Consider the following 20501-nt stretch of genomic DNA (forward strand, 5'->3'; position numbering starts at 1 on the left):
AAAGGGTGAAAGCTGCATCAAACTGGGCAACACCTGTACATGACTTTCTTGAAAATCTGCTCTCAAGGATCCCCAGAGCTCCTGACACGATTTGGTTTAGCTCCATTTAAAGACCAGCAGACATTGATTTCTGGCAGTCTCTGGGTGACCATGGAACACAAGGTTTGCACTGTCTGGGCAGCCTCTCACCTCCTTCCATTCATATGGGGGCTTAAAATAATGCACTGAGAGTGGCTTCTGTTCAAAAGGCTAAAACATGTTCCAAAGGAGGGGGGAAAAAAGAGTAAAAACATCAAAGATTACAATAGCATAGCGTGAGGTGGGTGAACCTGCTGTGAAAAGCCCCCCAAGCCCCCCAGATGACCACAGTCAGGATGATCCCTCCCTGCAGCTCCATGGCTGGATCCTGCCATCCCCTGGCTGTGACTCTGCCACCCCCCAGCCTGGCACACTGTGCTGCTGTCTGTCCCTCCAGCATTTCCCTCAATAACAGCAATTTCATTCATATGCTGTGTTTTTCCCATTTCAGACTTCTTTAGACTGCTTTTAATTTATCAGACTAATTCCAACTGCAGTACCCTGCCAGAGATGGAGAATGAGCTTGACAAACATCCTTTGCTCTAAATAGAAGAATCTATTAGATTCTAGCAACTCAAAGTAGTAAATTTAGGTTTTTATCTCCGTCAGATCCATATTGGTCCCTTCCTGCTCCAGACACCCTGCTGGGCTCCTTTTGTTTAAAGGTGACTGGCAAAGGGAAAGCAGAAATGAAAGCTCTGCCTTGTGTGCCTGGGCTCTTTCCACTTTACAGAGTCTAGGAAGTAGGAAAGGTTATTGCCTACTATAAAAATAGAAGTATTTTTCTGCCTCTTCCTCAGAAATTCAGCTTTGCTTTGGAGCAGGAAAATCTTGGCTGGTTGGAGATGGACAGACAAGGCAAGGTGGGTGAATGGCCTGGTGGGACCTTTAAACTCAACCCTCTGTGCCCACCTGGGGATGGTCCCTGGTGAAGCTAGCAAGGAGCCTGAGCAAGGCTGCTCAGAACCCACAGAGCTTTCCTGGAGACTCTGCCACACTTGCCCAGAGCCTGCAGCTGGGCTCAAATCAGGGTTCAAATTCACCCTTCCCACCTACACCAGCCTCAGCCCACCTCCAACATCTGCCCAGATGGGGAGGAACAAGCTTGGCACTACTCACCATTCCTGGGTGAAGAAAAAGGGGGGGGGGGGAAATGCCAAAGAGGCTTTCTCCTCCCCACAAAGAGGAGTTGAAGCTCAATTATCTCCTTTTAGGAAAGAAACCCTGGTGCAGGTCACCTTTAATGTGAGATTCCAGCAGGTCCTGCCAATCCTCCCAACCCCTGGGTGCAAGAGTGACTGAAACCCAGCACAATGAGCTTAATTACAGAGCACAAAACACTAATTGCCAATCTCAAAAACATCTCCTCACCCCCCTTCTCAATCCCAGTGCTCCCAGAATGAAATGGAAAAGCCAAACCTGGGCTCCCTTCCCCTCGCAGGGCGCTGCTCCTTCCCTGCTCAGGCATCCAGCGGGACCCAGGTCCGGGCTCGGGCAGCGCCGGGGGCTCGGCAGGGAGGTGGCAGCTCCATCCTCCCGCTGGGATCGGCTCCCAGCCGCTCTCCCTGCATCCCAGGCTCTGCTGTGTCTCCAGGCTTCTCTTGGGAGCGCTGGAGTTGCGAAGGGCTGGGCCCGGGAACGATCCGTCCATGCCAGGACGCGTTCCCTGAGAGTCAGCAAAACTTTTCAGTCCTTCATTTCATTCTATTATTTCTGCTGATGGCACTATAAATAATTACTCCCCACCCTCCGTGTGCTTGAGCTGCTTTGCTCAAAAAAGATGCACATTTTGTTCATCGTTCAACACACTGCTTGTATTTTTTGGGGGTTTGCAAACCCTGCTCGGTGTTCTCCAGCTCTGCAGGATGGAGGGAGCAGGTTCCAGGGGCCTCACCTGAGAAGAGCTTGCCTGCAGCCCCGCTCAGACCACGGGAACGGGGCTTTTTAACTTTCAGGCACTTTCAGGTTTCCCTGCCAGGTCATTTTCTTCCCTTGGAGCTGGGAACAATGGAGCCATTATCCCACCTCTCGGTCACAGGGGACAGGCTCCTTCCTAATGTCACCAAAGTCACAGATGGCTAAAGCACTACCGAGGGGTGGGAACTGCTGAGGAAAGAGGGGAAAATCAACAACCTCCAAGCGCTGGGGTGCCCAGCACCCCTGTGCCTGCGCAGCCCCGCACTCTGCGATTTCCCTCTGTCCTGGCACCGCTGCTTTTTCTTGCGGGCTCTGTGCCCCCTCCTCTCCGAGTTTCACTCTCCCACTGCCCAAGGCGAAGTGTTTTGCTGCCCACAAACCACCCGACCCCTGCAGAGGCTGCTGCTCAGACGCTCATTCTCCGACCCACGGCTCCGCTCTCCCTGCTCGCTTCCAAGTTCTCCGTCCCGTCTCTCCCTCACTTATGGCAAACACCATTGGTGAGGAGAAAAACCCCATTTTCCTGACCCAGCTGTGCAGCCCCACAGTCCTGTGGGCTTTGGGCCGTGCTGAGCTGACAGGATTCCCTCCCCAAGCCCTCTGCCCCGGGAGATGAAGGTGAGGCAGAGTTTTTCCCGGTGGATTAAGAAAAGCGGGATTTTTTTTTTTTTTTTTTTTTTTTGCTGTGCTAACGCCTCAACATGCAGAACGTAAACAGCTCCTCTCCTGATTTCCTGAGAGGTGGCTACCATCGAGCACTTCTCAAGGAGATTAGTGGCTGCTTTTCCAATCCTATTTCAAGCCTCGAGAAGGCTGCTATTTGTCAAAAGAGTTATTAACCTCCGATAGGCACCAGGATAAATGTTTGCTGGCACAGCCTCTTTCCCTCCGGGCTCCATGCAGGAGAGAGGCTCACCTGGGACCCGGCTGCAAATACTCAAACGGGTTCTCAGTAAGGTCAGGGCACCTTAAGGATGCACCCACCTGAGACGGGGACGAAGGAACGGCAATCCATAATTTAAGGGAAAAGCCACGTTGCGTGGAAATATAAACAGAGTCGCTCGGTTAAGGAGGAGAGGAAAATCACTGGCTGAGCGGGGCAATTCACAGTTAAATGTTCTCTGGGCACAGGGCTCCTGCTGAAGGGCGATTTATCAGCCCAGCTGAGGCTCGGGTGGGTGAGAGTGCTGGGGAGGGGAGACTCCGGCGTGCGAACAACGCTGTCGTTCCCAATAAGCGGGGACTCGCTCCGCGAGGCTCTCCAGAACTGCTCTGCATTGCGAGTGCAATGCGCATGGAAGGATGTGGCAAAACTCCCCTAACCTGGGGGAGACGGGGGACGGAGAGGAGCCGAGCGGCGGCAGCGCGGCGGGGACCAACTTCTGCCGTGATTTATGGGCCAGGCATCCCAACTTATCTTCTGCTGAACGGCAGCGCCGGGATTTAAGCAGCGAGGGGAGGAGGAGGGGGGGGGGGGAAAGCCACAACTCTGGGTCACGCACTCAATTATTGAAAAGCGAGGGAGGGGAGAGGGAAGGGAGCGGAGGTGGCAGGACAGGCAGCCCCGGGTCCCAGGTGCGCGGTGGGAGGGCTCCTGCTGCCACCGGCCCCCGTGAGCCACAGCGGCGCCTTCGGCTCTCATCCCGGCAAAGCAAACACTCGGGGAAGGCAGGGGATGCTCGCAGCTGGCAGGCAGGCAGGGGATGCTCGCAGGAGCGGAGAAGCCGAGCCCGCACCCCGTCCCTCGCGCGTACCTCCAGCCGGTGCCCGCCGAGCCGCCGTGCCCGTCCATGCCGCGCCGCAGACCGAGCCCGAGGTGTCCTGGGGAGCGCGGGCGGCTGCCGTGACTTGGGAATACAGAATATGGTACAAGCTTTAATTAAAAGAGTCTGAAGGCTCTCTCCTGCTCGCTCGTCCTTTTTTTTGCAGTACCGGATCGGATTTAAAGGGCTAGAACCCCAATTTGGCACTGCTGCTCCCCCCCGAGCGCCGCGCTGCTGCCCGGGCCTGCCAGCGTCAGCATCCTCCTGCCGCCCGTCGGGGGCATCGTGGCAGCCCCGGGGCCGGGGCCGGCAGCAGCGAGGCTGCTCTGGCACCAGCTGCAAGGTGGGAATCGAGGCTCCCTCCAGCAGGCGCGGAGGGCGGCGAGAGGGGATCCCACAGGCAGCAGAGTGGGCGAGGGCAGCCCGAGCGCTCCCCAGGAGCAAAGTTTGTGCTCTAGCAGTGCTCCAGAGAAGTGGGAGGAGGAGGATCGCGTTCCTCTGTCCTGGTGATGCCACCACCCCGTGGCAGTGCCCAAAGGCGTTGCCGCTCCAGTGGCAGCCCTGGGTGGAGCGGGGCTGTTGGGAAGGGCTGCGTCACCCGGGGTGGTGGGGACGGGGACGGGCTGCGTCACCCCAGCCCAGCCCTGCAAGACGGGGTCCTCAGCCTCCTGCCCACGTCCCGTGAGCAGGGAAGCAATTCCATTTGGATTTGGAGGCCACTTGCTGGTGCCAAGGCAGCGCGGAGACAACCTGGCGCTGGCAGCGTGCGAGTGACGCTGATCCTTCCTCCAGCTCCAGGTCCCTCTCCAGCTCCAGGCGTTCTCCAGACCTCCATGGAAACACTCGTCTGCGACAGTGTTGGGCTCTCCGTGCCCCTCAGGCTGCTCAGCGGGGCAGGCATGGCCAAGACACAGTGCCAGCCTTCCATCCAGCTTTCCCAAAAAAAGGAAAGGGGATGAAGAGCAGGGTTTCCATGGAGCCCTCCTTGGTCCAGATTTTGAGTTCGACTGGGGAAAACCAAAACAAGTAGCACATCTTTCTTGTTTACCTCTTTTGCCCGGTTTGACCCGGAATGCTGCCCTCCCTCGCCGAGGCCGGCTCGGAACATCCCGCTCTGGGTGTCCGATCAATGTGTGCCGTGCTCTCAGGCTGACCCGCGTGTTCTGGCTTCCTCTCGCCTCATTAATTACACCCAGGGGTGAGTGCCAAAAGGAAAAGCTGGTTCTAATTCCGTGCTGCAACCCAGCTCCAAGCTGCTGGGATAATTAGCAGGTTATTAATGAAGGAGAAGATTCCCACCATGGAGGGAGGGGAAGCGCCATTTGCGCCTGGTTGGGAAAACCGTGCTGGAGTCAGAGACTCCATCCCTCAGCCCAAGGCTCTGAGCCGCCTGCAGTGCCCAGGAAGGCGCTCCCAGCCCTGGGGCTAACGAGCAGATCCACAGAGAAAATCAAAGGAACCTGCTTGGCTCCGTGTGCAGCCCCAGTCTGCAGATCCATCCAGCTCTGCGGACGGCTGGAGGCTTTGGAGCCTCCTTCTCCATCATTCCTGGGTGATGTTGACTTCAGTCTGTGGGGTTTTTGGGGCATCACCATCTGCCAGGGCTCCTGCTGGGGGCTGGAGGGTGTCACCCCAAACATTTCTCTTTGAACCCCTCATAAACTGTGGGAAGAGCACGGTTTTCCTTCAAAATCGATGTGATACCAAGTGTTGGTACCATTTCCCTGGGTTTAGGCACCAGCTGAAAATTCCTGGGAAAGGCATTGACTAGCAGACCTGGTGGGAAAGTGCTTCTTTAAATACTGAGGGGCAGCAGGCAGGGGTGAGACTCCAAAAAAACCCAGGGTGTCCTCAGAGGCTCCAGCCCAAACTGCTGCCATCTCATGTGTCTCTCCAAGGCATGTGGTTGTTGTTCCTTTAATTATTAATCCTTGCATTGACGTAATCAAATGTGCCCAAGCTTTTAACGGTTGCCTCAATGTAAAAAATGAAGAATAAATTTCTTTCCCTCCCTGAAAACTTGTCTCAATCCCATGACCAATTTTATTGCCGTTCTGCTCTAATTTTAAATATAACGAGAAACATTAAGGTTTTCAATTAAAAGATCCCTTCCTTCAGATATTGGAACATAGCCTGAAGTGCAGACCACGTGTGATATTTTTCATTGGGATGGTGTGGGCTAAATCTGATTCCCAGATCAAACACAGTCAGGCTCAGGCTTGCAGTTGGCCAGGCTGGAAAGGCTGAGCTGTTCCACTTTGGGAAGAGCCTCAGCCTTGTTTGTGTTTTCAGCTGACTCCTTGTGCTCCTGAAATGAACCTTGCATTTATTCCTTCTCTTTAGTCAGCCTGGGAGTGTGTGGTGAGGGTCAAATGAACCTCTTGATGCCACCCTGGAGTTGTGGAATTTTTGGCTTTTGACTGATACATTTATTTTTTCCCTTTTCTCTAGAATGAGCTGATCCATGACCACATCAAAGCAGATCCTCCTTGTGCAGTGAGCTCAAAGCCTCTTTGCCACAGCCTCAGTCAGTGTTGGGCTCATTGGACACCTCTAATGTGAAGTGTGACTCGTGGAAGGTTTTCTCTGCATTCTTTTCCACAGCCCATCAATCTTGCAGTTGTCCTCCACCCTGAATCTTGCAGGTGGCCCCATCTGGGCCTGTCCCTGATGGTCCCGGCAGGGTTTGCAGAGTTTCAGCCCAGCAGGAGTTGGTGTCTGCATGGCCAAGGTGCAGCATCACTCCCTCAGCCTTGCTCCCTTCACTCCTGGTGGGGTTTGATTTCCTCAGGGAAGTGGCACCACTGATTTTACTGACCCTGAGGGTGCTCAGGGACTGTGTCTCACAGAAACATCAGGTTTGTGCAGATGAGGTGGAAAGACAAAGCTAGAGGCTTCCAAAAAGCACCAAGGGAGAGGCACTTCAGTGAGAGGAGCTGAAGCAGAGACTGGATCAGCCCTGGCTCCACCTGCAGCTCAGCCTCCCTTTCCCAGGCCTGGGGCAGGGCTGGGAAGGGCTCCAGGGCAGGGACATCCCCCTGGCCCAGCCAGTGGAGTGGCACAGACCCATCCCTCAGGAGCAGAGCTGGCAGGATCTGCTCCAAACTCCACATCATGTTCCTGCTCCATTCCTTTTCCAGCCCGATGAAGCTCCTTGGAAAGCCAGGAATGGCTGAGCTCACAGCAGAACTGAGCTTTCCACTCATGAGCCACAAATCCTGAACCCAGCAGTGTTAACTTGTGCCATTCCTGAGCCCAGCAGTGTTAACTTTTCCCATTCCTGAGCCCAGCAGCGTTAACTTTTCCCATTCCTGAGCCCAGCAGTGTTAACTTTTCCCATTCCTGAGCCCAGCAGTGTTAACTTTGCCATTCCTGAGCCCAGCAGTGTTAACTTCTCCCATTCCTGGGCCCAGGAATATTAACTTTTGCAGGTTTTCATGAGTCAGGATGCATCTTGTCTGGCTCCATCATGTTTTTTGGAGGCCACACTACCTCACTTGCTTTGCTTTTGGGGTTAGAAGAGCCCCTTGGTGCCTCCCTGGTTCTGAGTTCTCACAGCACAGCCCAGGGGTTTCACTGCTCAGCCCAGCTGGCTCAAGCCCTCCCTCTGGCTGAATTAATGAATTCCTGATTCCCAGAGGGTTTTCTGTGACAATCCTCCTGTGCTGCATGGAGCAGGACCCCAGGGATCTGCTCTGGGCAGACAATGGCCTCTCCAGGTGCAAAATTGTGTCAGGCCAAGGGAACTGCAATGAATCACCCAAATTACAGCCCTTTAATAAAGATAAAAAGCAGAGAGAATGGAACACTCTGCAAACCTGTGGGTAGGGGGTTGGTCTCCTGAATCTGAAGGCAAAGCTTTGAAACTCTTGTTCTCTTGCACAGGGGGATTGTTTTGGAGAACTTCAAAAGGAATATGGAAACAAACAAAAAGCTGGTTAAACATGGGGGAGCTGATAATCACAAATTATTCTTCTTTGCCCCCAGATTTGTGAATTAAACTGCATTCCTGCTGTGTGGATGTGACTTTTCCTCATCAAAGGCTTTTCCCTCCCTTGATCCTGCCCAGCCCAGGACAGGCTTCATCCTGATCTTGACCCTGCTCAATGCCAGGCTGTCCTCAAAGGAGAGACCCCTTCAAAAGCTGCAAATCTGGCAAAAAAAAAATCCCCAGCTTCAGCTGTGTTTGAAAGGCAAAAATCAGCATCAAACTAATCTTTACCAGGTCTGCTGTAAGGGAATATGAGAATGACAAAAAGCAGTATCTGGGTTCCAGATATGGAAAAAAGGGGATTTTTTTGTTTTGTTTTGTTTTGTTTCCACAGTTGGTGGGTGATATTTTCTGCAAGACAAGCTGAGAGCCAGGGCTGAGCAGGACCCAGAGGGGACTGTCCATGACAAATGATGGGAATCCCCACTTCCACTGGCAAGCAGCTTGGAAGAAAAATGTGAAGGAGACCTAAATCATTCTGTTTCAGGACATAAATCAGTTTCTAACTGACAGAGGGAACAGAAGAGCCCTTATTGATGGGCTGGGTTACGTTTTCCAAATGTAAGAGAAGAATTAAGGAGCTGTGAGCTGACAGCTTCCCCAACTGCTACTCCTCTCTGGCTGCTCCAGCTGCAGCCTCAGGAAAAGCCAAGGTCACAGAACCTAATCCCTGAACTGTCCATCCTGCTCCCTTCTGCTCATATTGCCCAACTCAGACTCATTTCAACCTGTAGCACAGATCCCAAGGATCTGCTCTTCCAACAAGACAAGTGATTGGAAAAGCCCAAAATAAAGTCTGTGAGAGGAAGAGACAAATTCAGCTCTGTCATGTGCAGAGACAACATCACTGCCCAGCCCAAACATGGGCTTCATTCCCTGAAATCACAGATTCAGTGAGGCCATGTGGGCTTCAAACCTTTCTGGGCATGTCCTGGGCAGGGCTGGACAATCCTTTCCCCAAGGAAAGTTTTCTGCCAGGCTGCTGGGGCTGAGGGAAGGAGCTGAGAGTGCAGGGTGAAGATTTGAAGGCTGTAACTCCACAGAAAGCAGGTCCTGTTGGCTCTGCTGCCCACATTGTTTGTTTTTTTCTTGCCTTCAACTGAGTCAGACACAGCTGGAAAATTTCAAATTTCCTCAAATCAGGAAAACCTTCAACTAAAACCCCCAAAAGTTTTGTCCCTGCAGTCTGCTCTGCTCCTGACATGCCCTCCCTGCCCCACACCTGCAGGCCTGGCTGCATTTCAGGGCTCCTCCACCCCAGCAATTCCCAGCCCAGCCACGTCCCTCCATCCATCCATCCAGGCAGGGGGAAGCCAAGGAGAGCCTCAGCAAAGAGCCCATCCTGCCCGTTCCCTATTCCTGATGCATTTTTCAGGCTGTTGAGGTCACTTTGTTCTCCTTTGCTCTTTCAGGAGGACACAGAGCCCACATTTAGGATGGAGTGAGCCAGACTTTGTTACAAAGCCCAGCAGTCACACACATTCCCTGTGTGTGGTTTTTCCATGTGCCACTACCAGCTCTCCATCCAGTGGGGCCAAACCAGCCCATGCCCAGCTCCAGGAGCCCTGTCCTGGTGCCACCAGTGCTGCTGGGTGGCCCTGGCAGTGCAGGACAGACCTGGCTCTGAGCTGGGAACCCTCAGCACTGGGGAACTCAGTCCCTGAGCCCCCTCTATCTGAGATAGTCACAAACCAAAGGGATCTGGCAAGAAGTTTCCATATTTTCTTGGCCTCCCCATGTTTTCCAGCCCACCAAGAGCCAAGAAAAGGGGCTGGTACCAGGCTCAGGTGCTTGCCCAGGGCAGCAGCCCCTGCCCAGGAATGGGATCCTCACCCAGCACCCCACCCTGGCTGGGGGTGTGTCCCCAGAGGGGAGCAGAGAGTTTGGCTCCCAGTGCACAAGAGAAGGCAAACAGACATCCCTGTGCACTGGGAACAGCCCAGAAACACCAAATCCTGATCCCAGTGTGGGCACAGGGCAGGGATTGGGGTTCTGCCCCTGTGCTCAGGTGAGACCCACCTGCAGAGCTGCCCCAGCCCTGGCCCAGCACAGGCAGGAGCTGGAGCTGCTGGAGGAGCCCAGAGGAGGCTCCAGGATGAGCAGAGGATGGAGCAGCTCTGCTGGGAGAGCTGGGGGTGTTCAGCTGGAGAGGAGAAGCTTTGGGGTGAAATCAGTGTGACCTTGCAGGGCCTGAAGGAGCTGCAGGAGAGCTGGAAGAGACTGGGGACAAGGGATGGAGGGACAGGATAAGGAGGAATGGCTCCCTATTGCCAGAGGGCAGGGCTGGGTGGGATTTTGGGCAGGAATTGTCCCTGTGATTGGGGCAGGGCTGGCACAGGGTGCCCAGAGCAGCTGTGGCTGCCCCTGGATCCCTGGCAGTGCCCAAGGCCAGGCTGGACAGGGCTGGGAGCAGCTGGGACAGTGGGAGGTGTTCCTGCCATGGCAGGGGTGGCATTGGATGGGCTTTGGGGTCCCTTCCAACCCAACCCTTTCCAGGATTCTGTCATTCCACAACATCCTGACAACCAGGGTGGGGGGTTTAAATCAAATCCCAGCCCCTCTTTGCTTCCCTTTGCTGTGATTTTGGGTGGGTTTTGGTTCGCTGGGTCCGTGGCAGAGGCTGTGTGCCCTCGGGCTCCTTTCTGCCCCACGAACCCTCCCTTCAGCTGCTGCTCTGCTCCGGGGGCTCTGCACGGTCACTAAAGCTCTCTCTGAACTCAGCTCTCTGCCCAAGGCAGGATTTAGCACTGCCCGGCTGTGTCACTGCCCGGGGGGACACCCGAGCCTGCCCGCCCCTCCCTGCAGGAGCGGGACACTGACATCCCACAGGGACCCGAAGGGACGGGACGGGACGGGACGGAATGGAATGGAACGGAATGGAATGGAACTGAACGGAATGGAACGAAGTGGAATGGAATGGAATGGAATGGAATGGTGCTGAGCTGCCCAGCATTGTCCAACCCTCCCACAGGGAAAGGTTGGGAACGTGGACAAACCCCCAGTGCTCCAGCTGCCCTGCAGAGCCCCTGGGGGGCTGCAAAGTCACCTCCAGTGTCACCTCCCTGCTCCCCACCCTGGCACGGGGCACCAGGCTGAGGAGGGATTCAGTCACCCTGTCCCATGAGGAGGGATTTTGTCACCCTGCCCCCCAGCTCCAAAAAAGAGGGATTTTGTCACCCTGTCCCATAAGGAGGGATTTTGTCACCCTGCCCTCTGTCCTGTGAGGAGGGATTTTGTCACTCTGTCCCATGAAGAGGGATTTTGTCACCCTGACCCCCAGCCCCAAAGGAGGGATTTTGTCACTCTGCCCCCCTGTCCCGTGTAGAGGAATTTTGTCACCCTGCCCCCTGTTCTGTGAGGAGGGATTTTGTCACCCTGTCCCCTGCACAGGCAGTGCCTGGCCCTCCATGGGGACAGCTCACCACAAACACCAGCTGCAACTGGGATTTGCTCTTCTGCTGCAAAGAAGCCCTCAAATCCAATTAAACCCCTGTGCCCAGCAGGGACCCTGAGGGGTGCCCAGAACCTCGGGGTGCCTGTGCTGCCCCTTCCCCACGGCCCTGGGTCCCTCCTGCTCCAGCATCTCCCAGCAGGAGCAGAAGAGGGGGCTTCTCAGCATGGAATGGGATGGGTGAAGGATCTTCACCTTCACCTGGCCTCCATCAGCTCTAATGCAGCCCACAGGGGAGAGATGTCCTGACAGGGAAAAAAAAAATCTGCTAAACCTCCAAATTTGGGAGGAAGAGTTTACTATGGATTCTTGGAAGAGAGAGGAGGAAGAAAAGAGATGTTTATGTGATTGAAGCAGGCACTGTGGCTGTCCCAGGCCACATCCACCCCCAGGCTGCTCCGTGCCTTTATCCTTCCCTAAATCACCTCCTCTCAATCACCAGAGGGAATTGTTTGAACGAATTTTAGATTAAAATTAAAGAGTAAAAGCTTTTCCTTCCTAAAACCTCATTTGGGGTTAATCCTGTATTTATCCTAAATGTGAATGATTCGAATAATTGGAGGACAAGGACGTGAGAACAACGAGTATCATCATGGAGAGGTTCCCACTGGCATGTGGGATTACACCCACTCCATCCCATGTGGAGAGCGTGGATTAACCCTTTCTGTGCCTCACCACAGCCTGGCAATCCTCTGCTGCTGCAGGGGAGGTGACAAACTGGAGAGAGAGATGGGAAGAAAATGGAGAGGACAGGCAGGACAGGCAGGTGACAGTATCCCAGTGCTACCCTCGGCTCGTTGGTCACTCTGTGGCCAGGCAGGGTCTGCTTGGGGTGGGGGGCAAGAGGGGCTGGAGAAATGCCTTTGGGCACATCTGGAACTGGGGAAATGCCTTTGGGCAGATCTGGAATTTTGGTAAATACCTTTGGACAGATGTGGAGTCGTGGTTTGGGGAGCTGCTGGTCAGAGGGGATCCTCCAAGCAGTCTCCACCTGTGGAATTCCTGCTCAAGCTGCTGGAGGAGCCCAGAGGAGACACCAGGAGGAAAGGCTGGGAGAGCTGGGAATGTTCACCTGGAGACGAGCAGCTTTGGGGTGACAGAAACATGGAGAGAGACTCCCTGAGAGCCAGGAGGGGCAGCTGGGCAGAGGAGCTCAGGGAAGGGACCTTCCCCATGGAATTCCAGAGGGATCCTCCTTAGCTGGGAGTGTGATCCTGAAGAAAGGCCTGGAAGGGCTCCCAGGGCAAAAGGGACTTTGGGGGTGGGTGGGGTGAGAGGCTCAGGATCAGCAGGAGGTGGGAAATGAGGCAGGAGCTAGGCACTGTTCCCCTGGGCAGCCCTGCTGCTCCTTCCCAAAGCCCAGAGCCCCATCCTGAGCCACAGCCCTTCCTGCAGGAGCTCAGGGAGTTTTCCCAGAAGGATTCAGGGGCCCAGGCAGGAGCATTCCCAGGGACCAGCTCATCTTTCCATGCAGGAACTCCCCCAGCCAGGACAGAGCTCAGCAATGTTCCCCTGGCCTGCTCCAGGAGCAGAGAGGGGAATTCCCTCTCCAAAGCTGATCCAAGGAGACATCAGCAGGACAGCCCTCACAATCACCTCCTCCCAAGGAGCATTTTTCCTCCTGTGCTTGTTCAGAGACTGACAAAAGGTCTCAGGACTTTGCCAGAAATAAAAACCAGGTGCAGGAGCAGATTCCAGCTCCATGACTCCTTTGTAATTCCTGGCAGCTCCAGAGGCAGCCTGGCTTTGCACAGAGCAGGACTGTGGCTGCTAAAAGGACAAACCTGCTCCTGCAGTTTTATTTGGATTGCAGGAATCCTCAGGCTCAAGGGAAAGAGGCAGCACCTGCAAGCTGCACTGGGCCATCCCAGCAGTGCAATCCTATCTGGCACCAACCTGCCAGAACCCCCTTCAGCCACAGAAAACACATTTCCCAGGTGGAACCAGCAGTGGAAATTCCTGGGCTCTTCCAGTTTCCACCTCTTCTCACTCCCAGTCACACCCAGAAAGGTGGAGGGCACCAGTTTAGGGGGAAAGAAATCAAGTGGTAGCAACATCAGACATGAGCTCAGATGTTAGAGAAAAGAAGAAAGAATAAAAGAAAACTTTAGAAGAAATGAAAGGGAAACAAATCCCAAAGCTGGGGCTGTTCCTGTGAGGGGAATGAGCAGACACAGAATGAAAATGGATCGAGGAGAGTCCCAGTCATGGAATCACAGACAGCTTGGGTTGGAAGGGACCCCCAGGGATCATCAATCCTGACCCTGCACAGACCCCCCAACAATCCCCCCTGGGCATCCCTGGCAGCTCCTGGAGCTCTGGCTGTGCCCATTCCCTGGGGAGCCTGGGCAGTGCCAGCACCTCTGGGGGAAGAGCCTTCCCCTAAAATCCAGCCTGAGCCTGCCCTGGCCCAGCCCGGGCTGCAGAGTGTCCAGGTGATCACACCTGAGTGTGCCCAGCCCAGCCCGGGCTGAAGCCCTGCCCTGCGGGAGTCTTTTGTATCAGGATGGACGGTTTCCCAGGACAAACTCATGCTCTCTGTACAAGCCGCTGTTACAGTTGCAGTTTATAGTGTGGGCGTGGGTATAGAAAGTCCTGCTAAGGGCTGCCAGCCACCGCCCTGAGCAGGACAGAGAGAGAGTGGGGGTAAGGGAAAGAGAAGAGCAAGAAAGGGATGGTAACAGTAAGAGTAAGAGAGGGTGAGAAAGTAAGGGGGAGAAAAAAACAAAAAGGGTAATAGAAAGAAAAGCAAGAGGGGGAAAAGCAAGAGCAAGAGTAAGAGAGAGATTTCCCGTTTACAATACAATAAATCTTCTTCTATGATGAATATTCTAATTTCCACTAACCAATCTAACACGATATACAAATTCTATAGCACTTACATACAGCCTATCAGAATCATTACATTACCATAGTGTGTTATACTTTACACTCTAAGAACTGTTCTTTGGACCCTAGCAGGGTCTTCTCTGACCTTTGGACCTGCTCTCTAGCAGAAGGCATTGTTCTATTAAGAGGGGTTTACTTTCAGCCATCCTATTGTCTTCTAGTTATTCAGTAACTGAGGTTTGGTATCTCAAAGATGATTTTCATTTCAATCTCACTTATGGTTTCTATCATTTCCCAGCCAATTCAGTTAAATTGCAAAAAACCCTAAACTAATCCAAAGGATTTTTTTTTTTTTTTTTTTTTTTTTTACGATCTCAATCCATTTAAGGCAGGATCTTTTCCAGAATGATAGAAGCCATTTATCATTAAAAAAAATCTATGTCATATTATGGCTTGTGTGACTGATGGCATTACAGATGCTGATGAAGCATTAGATGTGACATCACAGATTTCTGTTATTTAAAAGGACAAAGTCAAGTTGAATTTACCAGAATGAGACAGGGAACAAATCCACTTCATTAAAACTGCTCCTGGCTCCTGTCAAAGTGCTGTGATTTGTTCAAATACACATAATTTCCTTTCCCATTCTGTTAGGACTGGAGACATAGACACAGTGTCAAAATCCAGATCAAAATGATGGAGAGCTGCCAGAGACACCCAGGGTTTGTCAGCCAGGGCTGTCAGTCCCTCCAGGAGCAGAGGAGCTGTGAGGAACTGTGAAAGATTGTGAGGAATTGTGAGGAATTGTAAAGAATTGTGAGGAATTGTGAAAAATTGTGAGGAATTGCAAAGAACTGTGAGGAATGTGAGGAACTGTAAAGAATAGTGAGAAATTGTGAGGAATTGTGAGGAATTGTGAGGAATTGTGAGGAATTATGAAGAATTGTGAGGAATTGTGAGGAATTGTGAAGAATAGTGAGAAATTGTGAGGAATTGTGAGGAATTGTGAGGATATATGAAGAATTGTGAAGAACTGTGAGGAATTGTGAGGAATTGTCAAGAATTGTGAGGAATTGTGAGGAATTGTCAAGAATTGTGAAGAATTGTGAGGAATTGTAAGGAATTGTGTCCTAGTGCTCCCCAGGCTCTGCCCCAGCCCCCCAAAGCTCCTCAGCACCCACACCTGGCTGCAAAGCCTCTCCTGGAAAAGCCTCAGCAGAGCAGGGAAAAACCCACAGCATTTTTTGCCTCAGCTCCAGAAGCATTCTGTGATTTCTGGAGCAGCACAGAGCTCCTGGGACGCTGGGGCTGGCACAGCATGGAACGTGCAGTGAGCCAAAGGGAGCAGGGATATTCAGTGGGAGGGGGGTGGGAAGCAGAGTGAGGGGCCAGGCTGCTCAGAGACTGCAGCACTGAATGCTGTGAGGAAAATAATGAATACCTCAAAGGAGAGGAACAGAGCCTGGAGATGCTGGGAGAGGCAGAAAAGGAAATGTGCCATGAAGAGTCCAGGGAAACAGCAATAAAGGTGCAAGTAAAGACATTTTCAAGAGTGGTTTAGGAAGCTTAAATTCCCTTTTATGCAAGGCTTTAATTTGCATGGGCTGCCAGTGAGTTCTGAGCTACAGAGAACCTGGCTTCAGGATATTTAATACAACAAACACAGTTCAGGCTCTGAGATTGGGAGGTTTTCACTTTGGAAAAGTCCCTCAGCATGACCAGAATCTTCCAAACCTCTGGCCAGGCTCCTGCAGATCCATCCTGAGCCACTGCAGGAATGGGGTTGGAGGCAGACAAAGCTTTGCCCAAAATCCCATTTCTGCAAGTGAACAGGGCTGGGTTTGGCTAAGGACTCCTCTGGAGCAGGAGCAGCCAGCAGGGATCCAGGGGGATCAGGGGGCACGAGGCTCACAGAGCATGGGACAGGAGAAGAGAGCAGTGCAGGGAGCTGCAGCCCTGTGCCAGGGACAGAGGAGGGTTTGGGGAGCACAGAAGGGCAGGGCTGCAGAAGGGCACCCCAGAGCCCAGATCCTCAGGGTGGGTGTGCAGGGAGGGACCAAGCACTGTTTGCTCCAGGTGGTTCTTACCCTCAGCACAGCATCTCCCTGTGATGCTGCCAGCAGGAGCAGCTAAACCCCTCCTGTGATAGGGATTTTTCTTTTTAATCCCATTCCTGCAGTCAAGGAAGCTTTTCCAGATCCATTTGATCTCCCCTTATCACCCAGCCCAGGGAACTGGGACAATGCAGCCTCTACATTCCATTCCAATTTTCATGTCCATTTACCCAGGCACTTTCTCCTCTGGCAAAGGCCCAGGGTACCCAGAGATGCTTTGCCCAGTTCTGCCCAGTTCTGCCCAGTTCTGCCCAGTCCCCCCTCACTCCAGCCCAGCACCAGCACCTGGGAGCTCCCCACCAAATTCCTCCTGGCTCCCTCAGTCATGGTTCAAATATCCCCTCTCCAAAAACCCCCTGGAGACCCTCCTGGTGTGTGGGGCTGGGAGTGGTGCCCAGAGGGAGCACAGGATGTGGAGCCCATCCATGGTCCTGCATTTCCTCAGGAGGCTCCAGCCCCCAGGGCTGTGAAGCACCAGGAGGGGCACAGAGGGAAAAAACCATCAAATGGGCCTCACTTCAGGGGCTCCAGGATTTTGGCTGGCTCTGGCTTGCAGCTGGCTTAGTGCAGTTCCCCCCCTTGTCCCAGTTCCTGCCAGGGCTTTATTTCCTCATCCCAAAAATACAGAATGAGCAGAGAAGCTCTGGAGGACTCAGGCACCTGAATACATCACAAATGTGCTGCTTCATAAATCCTGGTGTGGCTGAGCACTTGGAAGCTGCAGGAAGGGATTGATGGATGGGTTTTTCCATTCTTATTAAGCCTAAAAAACCACTTTCCCAGGAGCTGTAAGGCCTTGATGCCTCCTTCCTTCTGTCTTTGGGACACTGAAGGCAAAGGAAAAAATAAGAATATTCCTTCTGCTGCCATTTCCTCACTAAGCAAATGCCCTCAGGAAGGTTTTGTCTTCACACTTGTGCAGGTGGGGCTTGGTCAGGGGATCCCTGGGGCTCAGAGGGGGGGTCTGGCTGTGCCAGACAGGACACAGGACCCACCTTCCTCTGCCCCTTGGTGACAGAGCCCAGAGTCCCTGTGAGGGATGAAGCTCCATTCTGAGCTCCCCAGCCAGCACATCAGCCTCCCCAGACTTCATATTTTTGTGCCTCCAGGTGAGGATAGAACATCTCCAATCCATCATTTGCAGCAGAGCAGGGAGGATGTGGCTGCAGTCCCAAACTGTTGCTCTGGGAATGGTGTTTGTGTCTCAGCCACTGCTCCTGGTGTGCAAATGGACAAGAATCAACCCCTCCATGTCCCTCTGCCACCCTCAAGGGCAGCTCTGGAGGATTCCTTTTGCTCCTAAATTTTTGCTGCTCTGCTGTTTTAGAATTGGAAACTGCCATGGCCAGAAATGGTTAAAAAAGTCACACAGCCTGAAGGCTTTTCTTGCACAAATCACAGAATCACAGATCCACTGTTAAAAAACTCCTCTGAGATCACCAGGTGCAGCCACCCCAGCACTGCCAAGGCTTCAGTGAGGACCCTCAGCCTCTTGTCCCAGATGATGGCATCTGGTGGCCATGGTGAGTTGTTTGGGCTGTGACAGGTTTGGGAGTGACAGACACAGAGAGCTCAAAGGAAAATGCCCAAAGACCCAATTTGATCCAGTCCAGCTCTTATTAGAAATGCAAGGAAAGTAACCAGGCATATGCAGGTGGCACCAGGATGATTTATTTTATTACCCCTACAATTATTATTAGAGCTCAGAACCTCCTGAGGCACAGCAGGGCTGTTGGAATAAAATGTGGAAGCAAAGTACAGAGAAGGAATAGAATAGAATAAGGTGTGCAAACCCCTCATGCACAAGGAATACTGTGATCCAGGATTTCCAGTGCTGAGACAACAGGAGCCTTCCTCAGGAAAACCAAGGAGCAGCTGTTTGGAGCTGAAGAGCTGAAAGCAGGCAGCACAGAACAATTCTGGATTTTGGAGGGACTGCCAAGACTGGGGCATCCCAGGGAGGAGAGATCACATTTGATCAGCCCTGGGGCTCCTGGAGATGGAGCAGATGGGCAGAGCCAGCTGTGGGCTCAGCCCCAGGGCACAGCCAGCAGTGAGCTCAGCTGTCCCTCAGCCTCCCCTGTCTGGGCTCCAGGGGATCCCTGGAAAGGGAAGGGAGAGGCTGGGGGTGTTTGTGCCAGGAGCAGTGCTGAGAACACCTGTGCTGTGCTGGGTTGCTGTGTCCAGCAATATGGATTCTGTCCCATCTGCTGCACTGGGTGGGGCAGTGCCCCTGATCTCCTGGCACATATTCTCTGCTCATGGGCCATCTTTAAACCAGCTGGGCAATCATCTTTATCTTCCCACAGCCCATCCTCCCTCCAGCAGATATCTCCTGTTCATGGCCACTGAGTCCCAGTGCATGACTGATAAAATTCCATCATCCCACTGGGAGATGCTCCAGCCAGGGCAGGAGCCAAGCCTTTCCTACCCAGAGAAAAACTGACATTTTGGACACCAAGGCACCTTCTTCCCACTGGATTCCAGAGGAAAGCCAGACCTTTGCACATCATCCCTGCACCTTCAGAGGAAACTGCACCTTCTCCAGGAGCACTGCTCCAGCTGAGCCACATCTGCCCCTGCAGGAGGATGCAGCCACCATGGAATGGGACTGTGGCACCACCCTGACTGACTGACGGGTGTCAGCTTGGATTCTGACTCTGGCAGAGTTTGGGATTGTTCTTTGTAATACTGTATTTCTATTTTAATTTTCCTAGTAAAGAACTGTTATTCCTAATTCCCATATCTTTGCCTGAGAGCCCCTTAATTTCAAAATTATAATAATAATTTGGAGGGAGGGGGTTTGCATTCTCCATTTCAAAGAGAAGCTCCTGCCTTTATTGGCAGACACCTGTTCTTCAAACCAGGACAACACCTCCCTGCCTCACCTGCATCCCCTCACCTGGTGCTCTCCAGCCTCACTGGGCTCCTGTTCACTCCAGGGGCCATGGGATGCTCCCACTCTCCCAGGTTTGCCTGAATATCCACCTGGGATCCTCTCCCACGCTGGAGCAGGGGCTCAGCCCAGCTCACCAAACTCATTAAACTCATCAAGCTCATCCCTGTGCCAGAGATGCCAGTGCCAACCCAGGCAGGGCACCCACACAGAGCCCAGGCCACCTTGGGTCACCTCATCCCATTCCCACCCCTCCTGGAGCCCATGGGCTCAGCAGGGCCCTGGCTGCTCAGTGCCAGGGACCAGAAAGGACAAGAGATGGAAAGCCAAAGGGCTGGGACACCTTTCCTGCAGCAGAAGCCTGGGCTGGTTCCAGACCTGAGCCTATGGAGCACGGGACTAAAAAACGGACAGGAAAGGAAGGACTGGCCAAGAGCTCTGGGTGTCCCAGGTGGAGAAAGGCCCAATTTTCTCTCCTCAGAATTCCTGCCATTCCCAGAATCCCTGCATTGCTGATGGTGTGGCACTTTGGGCTCCTCATTTTGAAGCTCCTGCAGAGCCTTTTCCTGTTCTCCCAGGGGACTGAATCCTCTCCTCCTGTTCCCAGGCAGCAGCAATCAGGGCAGTGAGTCAGGGCTGCATTCCCAGGTTTTACAGCTGCACAAGGAGCAGCTGAAGGTGCTGGACACGTGTCCCAAGGACACCCAGGGTGTGGCTGTCTCCCCTCTGCCCCTGCCATCATTGGTGACACCGGGGGGACAATGAGCTGCCACCGAAGGGCACCTGTGAGGAGCTGGGAGGCTCTTCATGGTCCAGTTCTGTCCCTCCCAGCTCCCTGCACCTCTCCAGGTGGGGCTGGGAGGGTCTGGCTCTGTTTCAAGCTGCATTTCTCACAGAGCTCCCCAAGGACCAGCAGGACACTGGGACTGGGAAAGGAGGTGTGGGTCCAGGTGGGTGCCCTGGACCTCAGGAAGAGCAGGACTCCTTTGGTTACCCTGAACAGCCCAAAGCCTCTCTTGGCTCTTCTTGGTGATCCTCTCCTGCTATCCCTGGTTTCCAATGTGGGCTGGAACCTGCTGAGCTCACAGCAAAACCCCTCATCCTCCAGCTGAGCTCAGGCAGGGTGTGAATCACCTCTCTCAAAGCAGGGAAGGCTTCTGGCTTTGCAGAAATGCTCTGCACAGGAGGATGTGGTTGGGAGGACACAAAGCTGACCCCAAGGATTCCCTAAATCCATGTTCCCAAATGCATCTGCCATGGAGCCCCGGCTGCACAGTGTCCACAGCAGTCCTTCCTTGGCTGGGGGCTCCTCCCTTCTCTGCATGTGCCAGCAGCACTATTTCCAGTTTTCAATCCAAGTGTTTTTCCTCTTTTCCTGAGTTCTGTTGGCTTTCAGGACCATGCCAGTTAATCAGTAAAGCTCTGCCCAGCTGGTTTGTGGTGCTGAGGGCAGGTCAGGGTG

General features: G+C 53.4%; 2 protein-coding genes across 2 annotated transcripts in view; both read right to left on the reverse strand.

The window, feature by feature from the left end:
* The window catches only part of CALN1 (calneuron 1), a 139241-nt gene extending 134951 nt beyond the window's left edge, over window positions 1-4290 (reverse strand). Inside the window, exon 1 of the mRNA XM_079324938.1 lies at window positions 3750-4290. The gene's annotated coding sequence lies outside the window, so the exon portion shown is untranslated. The remainder of the gene's footprint in view (window positions 1-3749) is intronic.
* LOC306811325 (S-adenosyl-L-methionine-dependent tRNA 4-demethylwyosine synthase TYW1-like) overlaps window positions 1-20501 on the reverse strand; it is a 396352-nt gene that overhangs the window by 274831 nt on the left and 101020 nt on the right. The window lies entirely within an intron of this gene.

Source organism: Erithacus rubecula, assembly GCF_903797595.1.
Source record: "Erithacus rubecula genome assembly, chromosome: 22".
NCBI lineage: Eukaryota > Metazoa > Chordata > Aves > Passeriformes > Muscicapidae > Erithacus > Erithacus rubecula.